Source organism: Odontesthes bonariensis, chromosome 22 (genome assembly GCF_027942865.1).
Source record: "Odontesthes bonariensis isolate fOdoBon6 chromosome 22, fOdoBon6.hap1, whole genome shotgun sequence".
Classification (NCBI taxonomy): domain Eukaryota; kingdom Metazoa; phylum Chordata; class Actinopteri; order Atheriniformes; family Atherinopsidae; genus Odontesthes; species Odontesthes bonariensis.
Window position 1 is genome coordinate 12,107,443 of NC_134527.1, and position 12,202 is coordinate 12,119,644.

The window sequence follows — 12,202 nt, forward strand, 5'->3', positions numbered from 1 at the left end:
GGTTTCCACTATGCATTGCTTTGTTCTGTTTTTTTTAGTTTTTTTTATGAGGGAGCATTTCTGACCAACATCTAGTAGGAAAGTGATGGGAGTGAATGCTGTGCCATACACAGATGGGCAGGATGTATTGGGACTATCTATGTACTTAGAAATTGGAATGGAGCATGAATATGCTTCTTTACCAAAAAGGAAATGACTGTACAAACAAATATGTCATATAAGGAAGGAGACAGAGGAAAAACAGACTTTAAATCAGTACTAAAGAAGATGTGAATCTTAAGACTGTGTTTGTAGCTCGTTATGCATGTTCCCGGGCCTGGAACTGCCCTGGAGCGCCTGTGGGCTGACATGCAGCATTTCAGAACTTTGTTTTCTAGTGCTGCACCAAACTGTTTTGCTCTACGGTCACTTGACATTTTTGTGGGCTTTTGATGGCATTTTGTGGCCTATTCAACATGATGACAAATTGATGTGGGCCTATGCAAAATTTGTTTTTATGACAGTGGTCCTATATCCCACAACTTTAGGGGGACCCAAAGAGCAAGAATATTGCCAAAATTCTCCTCTGTTACTTTACAAAAACAGGACTTTCACTCAGGAGGTTGGGTGTTGGATTACTTTCCAGGGAAACAGAGCTCTTACAAGATAACAGGAGAATCCATCTTGTAAGTTATCCTCTGTGGCCAAAACACAAAAGACCCGACAAATCCGCATCCTATATGAGCAATAATGTCCCAATGAAACGACACGACTTCCTTTCTTTGCTGAAGTTGCGCAACAGTTGTTTTTACACTCAGGTGAGTGAAAATGTTACGTTGACAACAACGGTATCCTTTAGCGGACCAGAGGGTCTGTTACACACTAAGTTGTAAAACTGGTATTCCATTTCAACAAAATATAGACACCTGTGACGGCCTTCTATACACCCCACACACTCCTGTCTGCTCACCTGCTCATATTCTTACCTGCCTCTTTCCATATCTTACTCATCTGAAAAACAAAAGCATCACCATAGGATTGTGGCCTTATTGTCACTATTGTGGTTGGCCCCTGACAGCCCACTTAGGTTAGACATATTCTTTGATCACAGCTGGTCAGGAGTTCAGTCCCCGTGGTTGCACATTTCACTCTGCTTTGATAAACTGCCTACTTAAGTATGTAAAGTAGCTTTTATGAAGCTGATGTTACCCACTATCATCTCTGTGGGAGTGTTTGGGGGTCTATGTGTGCGCGTGTTTATGTGTAAATAATTTATCATTGTAGAGGTTTTACTGCATCACTGGTGAGACCGAAGCAGGCTGAAAAATATGCTCCACTTGTCGGTGTTAATTTAATCAATTTAGTTTGTATTAGTGCCACTCAGAGGTTCAGTCCATGAATCAGGAAATCATTATTAAGCTAAAATAAGATGCATCTGATGAAATCTGACCTCTGTATTTGAGACATTTCTTAATAGTGACAGTCATTATTGCACATAGGTGGGTTCAACAAGTCTGAACAGGCCAAACGGTGTTATTGTGTACCTTACATCTTGTGGTTTTCCAACAAGAATTGGTTTCCTTTTTACATTCACAGGAACTGATCTTAACAAATCCCCATGAACTCAAATACACACCCTGACACTCTGCTATACTCCTTTTTTACCCTCTTCTCTTTCCTCATACCTTCCAACTTCACTGCTGTCATTGTTCTTTATCTTTTATGATCAAGTGTTTGTAATTCTTCCTCCCTCCCTCTTGCTTTTTCTTCACGTGTGTCATTCCTTCTCTCTTTCTTGCCCCTTATCCGCAGTGTCCTTGAGAAAGCAGTGACTTTGCCAGTGAGCGCAGCAGAGCGCATCACACTCTCTCTCTTTCACGCTTGCTCACTGACACTCACTCAACCACCTGAACAGACGCGCACGCACACACTCATTTGGTAGGTCCATGGCAACATCGTCAAGCAGAACCAACCATTGCAAGTCTTTTTCCCTTTGTTCAGCATGAATAATTCATCCTGTAAGGTAGACTACACTTAATGCAAATATTGACAAAGCAATTGCAGAGAAAAACTGAGACGATTGTCTCCCATGTTGAGCACAAATTCCACCCACCCACTGTTTAGATAGATGGGCACCAGCTATGGTGAGTGCCATAAATAAGGTGTTCAAAAGAGAGCAAAGTGAGTTGTCACACTTGGTATATACATATAATATTATATGGAATGTGACCTGAAAGATGACACTGAGAAGATAATTAAGAGCTGTGTTTCAGGTTAATTATCTTGGTCAGATAATGAGAAAATTAAGAAAACTGGATTTGATACACAACATCTATGACTTTTCCTCAAAGGTTTGTCACCGAACTCGAACAAATTGTCTAAATGTGATACTGTAGTTAGGCCACCGGCAAGGAAATAGGATCCCAGTTTGCCCTCCTCCTCATTAAAGGTGCCCTCCACTAATCTTGGATCTGGACAGCCCATTGTTACACTTTTCCATAGCTCTTGAAATATAAATGGAGCGTGATTGTCTGGGTGTAAGATGAGATGTTATAGTCTCTTGATGCTGTTTGTTCTCATTGGTCTCTGTTTTCCATTAGAGTGTATATTGGGTCACTGCTCCTTCCTGCCACCTTACGTGTTTTCTGTTGGAGATCAAGTGTCTTGTGGTTAGCTAGCTTCAGCGCTATGTTTGGCAGATGAGCTTTCTTAATGGCATCCTGAAGGCTCTATTGAGGCTATGTGTTGATTTGACGCTCATACCACATTGGGATTGACTTCTTTACTGTAAGTATCTTTTAATATGCTGTCTTCATTACAATCACTTCTTTTTATCTAAGCTAACACAACTGAGCATCTCATTGTCTCTCTGTTTGTTCTCCCTCGCTCTTCCTTATGTTTGTCCCACATTCAGCGGGAAAGGCTTCTGTAACCATGGTGACAGTCCCAAAGGGAAAAGTTGAGGATGAGTCTTATTCACACTCTTTTCCTCCTTTCTCTCAGGCAGTGTTTTCCCAGTTGATGAGCAATCAAATCTAAAAAGCAGAGAGTATCTGTAACAATTTCGTTAATCACTGTATATTTATAGGATGCAAACTATATATGATTCTACCACATATTATGGTGTTGGAAAAGTTTGTGTCAGTGTTACTAACCATTGACACATAAAGAGCTATAGCACACTCGCTAAACAAATCGGATACGTTTCCATGCACTAGTTTGAAGCAAATAATCCAGACTCTGTAGTATCACCAGAGAGTGGCGGTATTGACGCTGTTGCTAATGGTTGTAATTAAACAGAAAAACAAATCGCCCTTAGCAGAAACCAAAGGATTTGCCTAAGGGAGAAATTCAAAATAATAACAACTATAGCGGTGAACATCCACACGAGAATAATGGAGAGACCTGCTTTTCACGAATAGCTTCAATATTGGCGAATAGCTCAGACATCATCTCTGGAAAGACCTCAGTCTGTTACATGAGTTTGATGTTTGCCGGCTCAGACTGGAGACGGCTGATGGGCCGTGTCATTTTAGTATTAGGCCAGGTAAGACTTGCAAAGTTGTCCCCATCTCTTCAATTGCACCTTCAACTTTTATTCTTCTCATGTTGTAAATGCAGATAAAAACCGGCTAAGGATTTTTTGCATTGGTCGGATTGCATAAGTTTTTATGGGACTGTTGCATTTGGAGCGCAAAATTTGGAATATATATATATATATATATATATATATATGCTTCTGACAGAGTTTTACTTCGGTTTGCGCAACACAATTGTTGATTGTGTCTTTATTTATTCCTTTAAAAAAAAAAAACGCATCCAAATGTTTGCACATGATGGTTGCTGCAAGTAAGGAGAGTTTGTGGTAAGGAAGAGTTTCTTTACATGTATATTTGCAATTCCATAAGAGCGATGTTATATCAAGCCATGTTATTTTTATTTGGAGGTAGTGTACGAAAACCTTACTAAAAATATATATATTTTTTCAGATTTCCATATTTTATTCTTCATTTTATTTATGTTTGAGCTTTTTAGTTTTGTTTTAATAGACACACTATAAAACCTGTAGCTGGGATGTCATCATGCACGTCTTCACCCCTGTTCCATAGCTTAGAGAACTATAAGATTAGCAAATGCACAGGTTTACATTTAACCTCGCTAATTTTTCTTGCCTTTGGGCACCTCGTTTTAGTATTTTCGTAATGAGCTGGCTGCAAGTGTGTATGTAGATAAGTGCAGGTTTGGACATTTCCGTCTGAACTGTACTTTCCTATTCCCGCTGTTAGTGACTTGCAGCCTTGCGCTAATTTGCCCAGTTTAGTAAATCTGGCCCATATGCCTATGATTCAGGTTTCACTGTAAATTTACATTAAAAGTTTAGAGCTACAGTATTGAAGGCAGGTGATGTTGTTTTAGTGAAAAAAAGGTCTATGTATGCAGGCAGCCTCCATTAATTTCAAATCAGGAACTACTAATTGTGTTTTTGCTAAAGCACGACCGTCCAACCTCAATCACGTGTGTTACTATTGTATCCAAAACACTGGTTCTTACTGACTTACATGTTGAAACCATTGAAAATTAGTCTTATTAGATTAGTGAGTTTTTCTTGTATCTCTTAAAAATCATTTGTCACAGTGGCAAATTTAGAAAAATACAATTCAAGTTTGCGATTACTGGAATTTCCCTTTAATTTTTTAAATCTTAATCTGTGGATTTAATGGAGTTATGGTTTAGCCAGTTACAGCCCCAAAGACAAAGTGGAAATTTAAAATGGCCAGAAATACAATTTTGATCATTCATAATAAGTCATTTCAATTATTCATGACGAATCCTTTTCTTGTGGCCTGATGAAGTTTGTTGTATGGGTTTGAATATGTGGCAGTCAACTTTTTCTGCACTAACCTTTACTCCCAACCTCCTCTTCCCTTCATCTACAATATTTTCTATCTTTGCAGTTTCACTCTTCCTGAAGCAATTTTAGCCTCCATTATTTACTATTTCATCACTTCCTCTACTTTGTTCTCTCCATATCCTCTCCACGTCTGACATTATAGCTCCATTATTCTTTTCTAAAACAGTTACACCCTCCCATTTAAATCTGTTCACTTATGTCGCCACCCCAAATACCCACATCATGTTGCACTTACGTTCCTCTTTCCTCCACATACTGTGAACCTTCTGTCTCTCATATTCGATTCATGTTTACACTTTCCCCTTTCTACATTCTTGTTTTTAGCCTTCCTTCTGCATTCCTCTACCCTCATGAAATCCAATTCGTCCTCATAATTCTCTCCTCCCTCCTGTTCTTTCCTCTCTCCCTCTAAGTCCTTCCATCTTCTCCCCTGAGTCAGAGAGACCGACAGGAAGGAAGCGTGTAATGACGCAGCCATATCAAGCACACTGCCCAAATTGACCTGGAATGAATGGAGGCACTGATCAGCTCAGGCTAAAGCAGTGCAGATGAAGAAGTAAGGGTGTAGGAAGAGAGAATGAAGCTGCAAGACGAATCTAAAGCATATTTTTATCAGACAGATTTCATACACAAACATAGTTATCTCATCTGTCTCTAGAGCAAAGTACACAACAGATGCGCTATATGTGTCTTTTTAAGGTCTCTTAAGCATTATTTGAACCAATACACATAGGGAAAATATAGTTTTACTTTCAAGGTTAATGGATTCAGTCATCCAGCTGAATGATAAAAGCTGTCCATATTCAAGATATTTTCTCAGTTTGAACTGAATAACGGAGAGGAAGACGAGCAAGGCAGTTTAAGTGGGTGACGATCATAGAGACTGGATAACCAGGTTCCATTTTGTTTTTTTGGAATTCTTTTTAAAAACCATTTTATGAAAATACACGTACATCTGGCTCTTCTGCTACCTGCAGCCATGTTATGCTTTTATTAATGAACATAGACAGCGATTTGTCCATTCCTCCAATTTCTCCGACTTACTAAACGGCACGATGGGCGTGCGCTCACTAACCTGCCTTTGTTTATTGAAGCCTATAAGGGAATTAGTCCACATCTTGACAATCCTTTCCTCAGCTCATAACACAAATAACTTCAAATTTTTGTGACCTATTTTTGGTCTTTGAGCTATCTTTGAAACTCATTGCAGTATGAAGAGTTTCATGCCACAATAGTGATGATAGAAGATCATAATTCTACCAACCTAGATTTCAACTGTGTGTGAGATTTGCATCAAAAAATGTCTTTTTCTAATCCCATAGATGCCTAGCCTGGGAATTCCCATGCTGCTTTGCGCTCGATTTCATTCTCACTGCAAAGTCAGCCTGGAAACCACCGCCCTTATTTTTGCTAGAGTTTGGGAACCAATCACAGAACGGGGGGGGCAGCAAGACGATGACGACGTCTATGCGCTACACCGAAGCTTGTAGAGCGTTAATCCAACATGACAGCGGACACAACGTTACCGTTCAATGCAGCCTTAGAAAGTGTTTCGGAGTAGATTCACCCTAGGGTCATTTGAACCGTGACATCCAGCCAAGTAGCCCACCCGAAGTTTTTCCGATATTGGCTGAACATCAGCTGAGTTACCGAGTTATCCCGAATAGCTTAGTACAAGCGCTAACGGACCCTGGCAGTATCTCCAAAATTACCACACTAAAATCACATGTCATGACACCAAACTTCTACAGTTGTACAAATATGGTCTGTACTCACAAAACGATGCATTTGGAAGTTTGTACATAGTCCAGGAGTTTATTATCATCAACACAAGCCTGATAGCTTTTCTGCTGCTAAAGCTTCGTTGACGTCACTTCTGGGAGCTGGGAGCTTCAAAGTAAGATGAGGGTTGATCTACTACTGTAGACAACAAAGCAAGGCTGCTCAATTTCTCCATTATTAAAATAAATTCACAACTCTACAACATAAAAATTCATGTAGAATATAGCATATAGGCCTACTTTGTTGTCAATTTGAGTAGCTTAGAGCGCAAGTTTACTTTTATTTTCCATTTTTTTCTTCTTCCTCGTCGAATTTCTGTCGTCATCTGGTATAAGTGATACAATTGGCTATGAATCACGCGCAAAGCAGCATGGGAAGAACCTGACGTCATTTGATAGACATTCGTAGCGCCCAATAAACGGCTCTAGGCATTCGTAAACCACGCCTCAAATACGAGAAAATGCACACCTAGTTCCCAGACCACCATCTCATCGAGATTGTGGACGCGTCAGCCAGGCTAATAGATGCCCATATACCACCCAAAATTTGTATGCTCCATATAGAAATCTTTACATGTCAGTTTATCTTTTAGAAATGTCAGCGCTGTTACAAGCACAGCAGTAGCTTAACCATGAATACCATACTCTCATGTAACCTAGTTGTGTGTCGGTAACATGACTAATTTGTTATTATTATAACTTAAATGTAACACCAGAGTCGCCTATGCACAAACCAGCTTCGACACACGCACACACACAGAGTGGTGGGTGTGTGACAGTTTTTTTTGTGTTGGCAAACATGAGCTTAGCAGTGAAGAGCCTTTCATGCTGGATTAAGCTGCTAAATGTCAACGGAGGAGACAAGTAGACCAAAGACCACTAAGATATCTCTTACACTTACTTATCACTGTCTTTGTGTGAGTGCAGTGGCATGTTAAATTGGTAGGAACGGGAAACGTGCGACATGTTATTTGCAGAAAAACAGTGGAGAAAAATCAGCAGGACACACACACACACACACACACTGTACGCACATTCACAGGTCCTCTCACAGACTATGGACTGTGGAGCCTCAGCCTGGTCCTGGCAGGACCATCTGTTCCTGCTGAAATCAGCACAGCAGGAGCCTACTAGTGCACACACAAACACACACAGTCGTAGCCTGCTTCAGTGCTGGCATAGTGATAGTCTATTTATTCCTCACACTGACGCAGGACAGTACTCACACAGTTGAGCTGAGTAATATGATGTGGATACAGTGCAAATACTATACTGTAAATGTATCTGTACGGATAGATGGGTAGGTAGATAGATAGATGTTATCTAAAGTTTCCTTCAGTCTGATCCACCATCATAAACTCTGCACACATCCCTCCCTTTTGATAATCGACTAAAGGGAGTTACACTGCTCTGTCAGTGTTATCTATTTTCCTTCCCAGAAGCAACATCAGCATTTTCTCTGCCTGCTGCCATCTCATCAATTCTCTGTGCGCTGACCTCTGCTGCCCTGCAGCCGGACCCAGACGAGTAAGAACTACGGTGTAGTCGAGCATGGGAAAAAAATGAATTAATAAATGCATATGCAGGGTAGCTGAAAACTGACAATCTTCAAGGCAAGTTGTGAACAAGTTTTCGTAGCCTGAGACTTGAAGTCATGAGAAAATTCCCACTTGGAAAAATAGAGGCGACAAAAAAGGGAATAAAATCGGGGCTCATCAGTGGTCAAGTACTAGATTCAGAAAAGATTACCCATCTTTGTTCTGCTGATACCATTGATATTATTGTTAACGATTCTTTATTTTTCCAGTTACTTTTTAAAAACTTTCCATCTGCATCCACAGTGTGTTTGGTGGTCATATTTTTGGCAAAATTAAATGTGATGACACATTGTAGCTTTATACCAAGAAGACTGGAACAGAGACTGATCATCGACTTTATAACAATTGGGAAATATAAGAGAAGCAGCAGAGCTAAAATAAGATGGAACAGACCAGGTGCATAAGTTGAGATCAGTGGGGAAATCAGCATGCTGGTCAGTAGGAGAAGTAATTGCTTTTGTGTGTGTGTATTTTGCAAGTGGTGTCGATGTGGGTCTGCCTTGATCCTATGGAGGATTGTTTTCACTTATTCATGAAACAGATCTATTCGTCTGTATTTGCATTTTTCAGAATGTGGATCTAAGAATTGTGTGCTTTTTATTTTAATAGCAAATATAGTCTGCCATTTTCATTAGTAAAAGTGCTCAACTTGAGGAACAGCAACCCTATTTTCCTTTTTTATGCCGATCAAATGTGAAAGTTTAGTGTACAAGTTAATTAAAACAGAGAAAAATGACAAAACTAAATTATACCACAAGATCAGAACCATCAACCTCAAACAAATATGTTGTTATAAAAGTCCACGTTAAATCTATCCTTAAAGTAATACAATGTAACTTCTCAAAAAGCCCATTATGGAGCTCCCCCTACAGGCTTGGAGGTAATGTACGGTTACGGTCTCTTGCTTTGTCGGCCTCTCTCTTTCTCTTCCTTGCTTCATCAGCCAACGTCTTCTTCTGTTTCTTAGGTGCCTCTGCCATGATGATCTTACTGACAATGTTGCGCTAGCTTAGCCTTATACCTGGGAGCGTGAGAGGGGTCTATTTGTTTTTGCGGTAGGTGTGCCAGAAAGCAAGTCGAAGTTCTTCCGCTCAGCTCCCGGGCCGGTCCAGCAAAGTTGCATAGCGCAGTTTTTCCAACTCAGACCCCCGAAGGGCATAGGAGACAGGCCAATCGTAATATTAAAACTCATTCTAGCCGCACAATTTTTTTCAAGCTGTTATTTTAAGGTAGAAATGTTACATAGTATTGCTTTAAATGGTTTGAATATGGCTATAACTATCAAGTGTAAATCAACCTTAATAAAATGGCTGGAATAAAAGTCCACAGGGCTTCCCCAGTTTGAGCACCAAAATTACTGTTATCTTTTAATTATCCAATTCCTAACAGTGTTTTCACTGGTTGCCTGGTAATTACACTCACTATCATGTTTGAGGAAGACAGTAACGGTAAATAAGTCTAAATTATATTCAATGCATACATACCTCCTTTGTGTTTGAGAAAGATGCAACTAAGAAAGGACAGGGCATGAGGATGAGGATGCCAGCTATGGGCACCTGACACAACCCCGCTGGTGTCCTTTGTTCCAATATCCCTCCAGCATTTGTTGAGCCTGCTGCATAGTCCTGCATTAATGAGACATAATGCAGATGATATCTAGTGTATGAGCACTGACACCTTTCAGGCTTTTTGTTTCCTTTATGTTCATTTGTGCAGACTAAAACAGCAAAGCACAGCAGGAACCCTATGAGTAGGGAAAGGTTATTTGGGCACGTCTCTCTTGGGCTATTTTCCCACCATGGTTACTTTTACTAAATTTTTCCTCTTCTCATTTATTCTTATTAGGATGTAAAGGGGAATGTGTAAAGAAATTCAGGTTCTTATCAGAGAAGAAAATCAGTTCATAAATGGAAGAGAAAGCCCCAATGACTTTCATAACTACATATTGTTATCAATTGTGCTCAACGTTAGGATTTTCAGCACGTTTATATAATTGTAATGTATTTGTGACATTTCTGTTGTAAAATTCTACAGCTGTTTTGAGTGTGCGTTACCATTTTCTATTGTGTTTTTTTTATTACTTTGTAATAGAATAGGGCCCTCGTGTTGCATTACAAAAGTCCATTCTAAACGCCTGCATCCCAGAATATACTTCAATTACTACTTCTATTTCTGGAAACCCACATGGAGCCTAACCAGTCTATCCTTATCTACCCCTATGGATATGGAGGCATTAATGATGTCCCCTGGGTATAAAAATGTTGAGAATAAATGAATCCAAAAAGTAAAGCAATGCAAACGTTGTACTTCAGGGAGTAATTAGTTTGGATATCCATGTGAAAAACATGTGAAAGATGCACATGAAAGGAAAATGAAAATGAGAGTTTGTAGAGAATCTCCATTTTCATCAAAATATAGACATGGATTTTAAATCTTCAAGAAGAGCAGACAATGCCTTCATCATAGTCGCCTTCTTAACACGTGAGAGGTTTTCTCTATTATCGCTTGTGCAGCTGAAATAAGTCTTCCCTATCAAGGCGTGTTTTAACTTGTTTACTATGCCTCTCCTTCTCTCACTGTGCATCATCCTGTAGCAGCATCTGAGTTTCTCACCACTTGTCTCTCCATTTGTGTCAGTCTCTCCTTGCTCTGCTGTCTCACCTCAGTTGAGAAATAGATCGAGCAAACAGACACCTTCGTCAGCTTGCACCTGTTTACATCATTCAAACAACGGAGATGGTTAGAGAGATGTGTATGGCAGCGTGATTTGGCATCCATTTTGATTATTTGTGCACCACTCGAGCTGAAAAAGTTGAATTATTAGCGGGGGTCGTTGTCTGTGTGGTATGTTTAACGCACTCTTTTGCAGATGTTTCCCCAGATGCAGGCGTTAACCCTGGAGTCAGCCACTTATGTCAGAAACACCATAATGTAACACTCTCGCTACTCATGCACAGAAACACCATCCATATTTATACCAGCTCATTTCTTTGCAAAGTTTAGCTACATTGTATATCTGCTTCACTGAAGAGCATCAGAACTGTGCGGTTTTAGATTCAGAAAAAGAAGCCCGACAGTCACGTTTAAGGTGCATGACTTACAAAAGTCAAACTGCAAGCTTCTAACTGCATTTTATTATGAAGAAGTAATGATCTGAAAATCCTATTGCATTATTAAGCATAAAAACAAAATCTAAACTCCAAGTAGGAATACATTGTGAAAAACAAGCTCTGCCAACACTAATTAGCACCCAGTGTTTGCCTTTTATCAATCTGCTGTCTCCAATCACTGTCTCTTCCACTGCTCATCCTCTTTGATGGTTATCAGATGAGAAAGGTGTAAATTGCCACTCACAGCTATCTCAGCAAATTCCCAAGCTCTTCTTTCTCTCCATCATCTTTCAGTATGTTCCATCTTTTTTTTCTTTTCCTCTGCCTGACTGGCATAGGAAGGACACGGCACAGGTGTGAGTTTTCCCTCATGCATAAAGTTCTTTGAAAAATATATCCAATGTGTTAACTATGGGACCAGATTGAGGTTTAGGGATTGTGGTGTCTGTGCACATGCCTGTGTGTGTGTGTATGCCACGCGCTGATCTATTCATGCGTGCGTCCATGAGCTAATGCCCATGAGCCACCACCGGCGTTAATGAGGCAGGGCTTCCGCCAGTCGCCCCCCCCTTTCTCCTCCCCTTCTCATGAGAGTAACACACAATCACACTTTAATGACCAGCCAGCATGGTGTGAATAGGAGAAAATGAAAAAAAAAGAAAAATGGGAATGAATACTGGTGGTGAAAGAAATGGTGGGTGGATGCTGAAAGAAATGTAATAACTGATTAGTGTTAGTCCAACGAAGACAAAACTGTGGGAGAGTTATGAACAAACGGGCTGAAAGAGTTAGTTCAGGCAACACGCAGCCATGCAAGGTGGA

The 12,202-nt window shown here is 40.1% G+C and overlaps 1 protein-coding gene across 3 annotated transcripts in view; it reads left to right on the forward strand.

Annotated features, from left to right (window-relative positions):
* Positions 1-12,202, forward strand: part of strbp (spermatid perinuclear RNA binding protein) — a 77,698-nt gene that overhangs the window by 25,526 nt on the left and 39,970 nt on the right. The window lies entirely within an intron of this gene.